General features: G+C 46.6%; 1 pseudogene; it reads left to right on the top strand.

Annotated features, from left to right (window-relative positions):
- Window positions 1–3,010: 3,010 nt before the first annotated feature.
- Window positions 3,011–3,129, top strand: LOC134962088 (5S ribosomal RNA; annotated as a pseudogene).
- The last annotated feature ends 2,467 nt before the right edge of the window (window positions 3,130–5,596 follow it).

Raw genomic sequence — 5,596 nt, 5'->3', positions numbered from 1 at the left:
ATACAGACTTCAGGATAGCCTCCTGTTTTTTATCAACAGGTACCTATTAAAGTGGCCGTATCCTAAGACGGCAGTGCCACCTTTTTTGACAAACGTGTGAGCGCCTTATCCACCCTAGGGGATATCTCCCAGCGTAACTTATCCACCTGGCGGGAAAGGGTACGCCATCAGTAACTTTTTATAAATTACCAGTTTCTTAACGGGGGAACCCACGCTTTCACACACTTTATTTATTCATCTGATGGGGGAACAAAACACTGCCTGTTTTTTCTCCCCAAACCTAAAACCCATTTTTAGAGGTGCTTGGGTTAAAGTCAGAAATGTATAACACATTTTTTATTGCCGGGATCACGTCACGGATGTTCCTAGTGGATTGTGTATATGTCTCCACCTTGTCGACACTGGAGTCAGACTCCGTGTCGACATCTGTGTCTGCCATCTGAGAGATCGGGCGTTTTTGAGCCCCTGATGGCCTTTGAGACGCCTGGGCAGGCGCGGGCTGCGAAGTCGGCTGTCCCACAGCTGTTACGTCATCCACCCTTTTATGTAAGGAGTTGACACTGTCGGTTAATACCTTTCACCTATCCATCCACTCTGGTGTCGGCCCCACAGGGGGCGACATCACATATATCGGCCTCTGTTCTGTCACCATATAAGCCTCCTCATTCAACATGTCGACACAGCCGTACCGACACACCGCAGACACACAGGGAATGCTCTAAACGAGGACAGGACCCACAAAAGCCCTTTGGGGGGACAGAGTAAGAGTATGCCAGCACACACCAGAGCGCTATATATATATATATAGGGACTAACTGAGTTATGTCCCTAATAGCTGCTTTTTATATAATATACTGTATACAGTGCCAATTTTAATGCCCCCCCTCTCTTTTCCCTCTTACTGTACTGTAGAATTGCAGGGAAGAGCCAGGGAGCTTCCTTCCAGCCGAGCTGTGAGGGAAAAATGGCGCCAGTGTGCTGAGGAGATAGGCTCCGCCCCTTTTTCGCGGCCTATTCTCCCGTTTTTTATGGAATTCTGGCAGGGGTATTTACCTCATATATAGCCCCTGGGGCCATATATTGAGGTATTTTAGCCAGCCAAGGTGTTTTTATTGCTGCTTCAGGGCGCCCCCCCCCAGCGCCCTGAACCTCAGTGACCGGAGTGTGAAGTGTGTGAGAGGAGCAATGGCGCACAGCTGCAGTGCTGTGCGCTACCTTGGTGAAGACAGAGTCTTCATGCCGCCGATTTTCCGGACCATCTTCTTGCTTCTGGCTCTGTAAGGGGGACGGCGGCGCGGCTCCGGGACCGAACATCAAGGCTGGGCCTGCGGTCGATCCCTCTGGAGCTAATGGTGTCCAGTAGCCTAAGAAGCCCAATCCGGCTGCAAGCAGGCGAGTTCGCTTCTTCTCCCCTTAGTCCCTCGCTGCAGTGAGCCTGTTGCCAGCAGGTCTCACTGAAAATAACAAATTCTAAGACTATAACTTTCTAAGAGCTCAGGAGAGCCCCTAGTGTGCATCCAACCTCGGCCGGGCACGAAATCTAACTGAGGCTTGGAGGAGGGTCATAGTGGGAGGGGCCAGTGCACACCAGGTAGTCTAAGATCTTTCTAGAGTGCCCAGCCTCCTTCGGAGCCCGCTATTCCCCATGGTCCTTACGGAGTTCCCAGCATCCACTAGGACGTTAGAGAAAAGCTCTTCCCAGCGAAACGCGCGTCACTTCCGGTCCGGCACCCGACTTCCGGGACCTCCGCAACGGGGCTCCGACGGGCGGACTCCTCTCCAGCACACGCAGCAAGTATAGCACCGCTCTCTGCAGCGGGTTATAGCTCCCTGGTCAGGTTTCATCCCCGTGTACCCAGCGCAGGTACAGGGGAGAAGCTTCACCCACTCTATGCATGCTGCACAGATAGGACCGTTTCCCCAGCAACAAGTTTGCTGGGAACAACACCTGCTTGACGTTTCCCTGGTTACTGTATACATACACAGGGTATTCACCCAGTGCAGGGAAACCATTTATCAGCTGTTAATTTGTGTATTAATTAATTCCTTGGATACTGAACACACATACAGGTTATTCACCCAGTGCAGGGAACCATTTGTCAGCTGTTAATTTATTGGTGCATCAATTAATTATTTAATCATTCAATTAATTAATTCTTTCTAGTATCAGCGCTACCTACTTAGTCAGGCATTTCTTTTGACCACAGGCATCCCGACTGCAGGAGAGCTTTTGCCTATACAATACTATCACTAGTGTTTATTTACAGATAGTCTGTCTTCACTAATTGTGACTATTATTTAAATATAACTGTATCCTTTCTTAACAGACTATCAGCTGCTTTCACAGCTTATGTGCTGGATTCAATGTGAATTTCTCAGGAATTTTTTATGTTATATGAGTCAGTATTTCTGCAACATTTTCAGCAATTCATCACTGTGACAATTATTTAAAAACAATTGTATCTTTCAGCAATAGACAGACAGCTGCCTTTGCAGCCCATGTGGTGTATTCTAAGTGTATTGTCATGTTGCTATATGAATTAGTATTCTCACAATATATTCAGCAACTCATTATTGTGGCCATTATTTAAATACAATTGTATCTTTCTGTAATAAGACAGATAGCTGCTCAGGCAGCCTTTGTGTTGGAATCTATGTCAATCTTTATGTATGATTCAACATATGGTATTTCTGCAATATTTTCTGCTACATTCATACCTCATTAATTAGGACATACCACTCTCATAATTGTTTCACCACAATTCGTTCGTGGTAAATCTTGTATGTGTTTTTACCACAATTCTTGTGTGGGGGATTTCCCATGGGAGAGAAAATCTCTCCATTCCTTTGAGGCTTTCTTCTTTACCCACCAATATTTTGGTTCCCCTGAAAACTGTGTGTTTTTTCTTGGGCCAATAATTGGCTATTTACAACACCATTCTCTGGACCTCCGTGCCTCAACTTGCTTAAGTAGTAGCTATCCCCCATGCTGAGAGGTATCCACTTTATTCTCTACAGTCATACCATGCTGGACCTGCCCGATCTCGTCTGATCTTGGAAGCCAAGCAGCATTGGGCCCGGTCAGTACCAGAAAGGGTGACCCTCTGGGAATACTGGGTACTGTAGTATTAAGGAACATACCTTCCGCCGATCAGCAAATTCCATTGCAAGTAAACTATGCAGAATACTTACCTCAGCTGACTACTATAATAGGAGTCCGGATTCACAAATGCCGGTTTTTCTTGAATCTCTCTTATGAATATACAGGTGTATATCAAATCATAAGTTGATAGAGATAACAAGAATTTTCATATTTTCGCTCTTGACAAACGTCTAACATTAATACTCGCTTAAAATCCAGTGGGTGTACAGACAAACTTTCTGCCACCCACTTCAAATCAAGTGAGTGACATATCACCATATCGTTACCTAATACATGTTATTTAATACTTGTTTTAACCAATTTTGCTGATTTGGACAGCAACATTTTTATATTATCTTTTACGTCTGTAGAGTATATTAAAAGTTAAGTTTTATTGTTGCATATACATTCTATAAGTTTCATAACTTTACTAATCAGTCAATTTAAATAAAGTGTGCCCCAGAGAGACATAATAAACAGTCTTTCTTTTGCTTCTCTGCAAAACAACCCTTAAACAATCCGACAACATAACCGAGGTGGCGCATATAAACCGTCAAGGCGGAACAAGGAGCAGGGCGGCTATGGCGGAGGCCACAAGAATCCTTCGCTGGGCGGGACAGCACGTGAGCGCCCTGTCAGCAGTCTTCCTTCCGGGAGTGGACAACTGGGAAGCAGACTTCCTCAGCAGACACAATCTCCATCCGGGAGAGTGGGCTCTTCACCAAGACGTATTTGCAGAAGTGACGAAGTGTTGGGGAACTCCGCTGATCGACATGATGGCGTCTCGCCTCGACAAGAAGCTTCCGAGGTATTGTTCCAGGTCAAGGGAACCCCAAGCCAGTGCAGTGGACGCCCTGGTATCTCCGTGGGTGTTTCAGTCGGTGTATGTGTTCCCTCCGTTTCCTCTCATTCCAAAGGTACTGGTAATCATTCGACGAGCAAGAGTGCAAGCGATTCTTGTCGTTCCAGATGGGCCAAGAAGGGCCTGGTATCCAGATCTTCAGGAATTACTTGTGGAAGATCCTTGGCCACTACCCCTAAGAGAGGACCTGTTATTGCAGGGACCATGCGTGTTTCCAGACTTACCGCGGCTGCGTTTGACGGCATGGAAGTTGAGCGCCAAATCTTAGCTCGGAAAGGTATTCCCAGGGAGGTCATTCCCATTCTCCTTAAGGCGAGGAAGGAAGTTACGGCGAAACATTATCACCGTATTTGGAGAAAGTATGTTTCGTGGTGTGAGACTAAAGCTGCTCCTGCGGAAGAATTTCACCAGCCTGAAATTGGGTTCCATCAAGGTGCAGATTTCGGCTTTATCTATCTTCTTTCAGAAGGAATTGGCTGTTCTTCCTGAGGTTCAGACTTTTGTGAAGGGAGTGATGCATATCCATCCTCCGTTTGTGCCCCCAGTGGCACCATGGGATCTTGACATGGTCTTACAGTTTCTTATGTCTTCCTGGTTTGAACCTTTGCGTAAGGTTGAGTTAAAGTTTCTCACTTGGAAGGTGGTCATGCTGTTGGCTCTGGCATCTGCCAGGCGGGTGTCTGAGTTTGCGGCCTTATCTCACAAGAGTCCGTATTTGATCTTCCATTCGGATAGGGCGGAATTGAGGACTCGTCAACAATTTCTGCCGAAGGTGGTTTCTTCATTTCACATTAACAAACCTGTTGTGGTACCCGTGGCTCCAGATGCTGTGGCAGTTCCAAAGTCTCTTGATGTTGAGAGAGCTTTGAAGATCTACGTCGCCAGAACAGCGGTGGCTAGGAAAACAGAGGCGCTGTTTGTCCTGTATGCTTCCAACAAGATTGGTCATCCTGCTTCGAAGCAGACTATTGCATGCTGGATTTGTAGTACGATTCAGCAAGCTCATTCTTCGGCTGGGCTACCGGTGCCGAAATCAGTAAAGGCCCATTCTACCAGGAAGGTGGGCTCATCTTGAGCGGCTGCCTGAGGGGTCTCGGCACTTCATCTTTGCCGAGCAGCTAAGTGGTCGGGTTCAAACACCTTTGCTAAGTTTTACAAGTTTAATATCCTGGCTGAGGAGGACCTCATGTTTTCTCAATCAGTGCTGCAGAGTCGTCCGCACTCTCTCGCCCGGGTTGGAGCTTTGGTATAGACCCCATGGTCCTTTTGGAATCCCCAGCATCCTCTAGGACGTAAGAGAAAATAGGATTTTAGTACCTCCCGGTAAATCCTTTTCTCCTAGTCCGTAGAGGATGCTGGATGCCCATCCCAGTGCGGACGGTTACTTACAGTGTATTCTTATTAGTTGCATTGGTTTACACACAGGTTGTGTATTTGTTGTTTCAGCTTGTTGCTGTAGTTAAATTCATACTGTTATCTGGTTTACTGTTACTCCGGTTGTACGGTATGTTGTGGTGTGGGCTGGTATGTTCTAGCCCTTAGTTTGAACTAAAATCTTTTCCTCGAAATGTCCGTTTTTCCTGGGCACAGTT

The sequence above is a fragment of the Pseudophryne corroboree genome, chromosome 9 (assembly GCF_028390025.1).
Source record: "Pseudophryne corroboree isolate aPseCor3 chromosome 9, aPseCor3.hap2, whole genome shotgun sequence".
NCBI lineage: Eukaryota > Metazoa > Chordata > Amphibia > Anura > Myobatrachidae > Pseudophryne > Pseudophryne corroboree.
The sequence above is the reverse complement of the archived record's forward strand: the minus strand, read 5'-3'. Positions and strand labels throughout refer to the sequence as shown.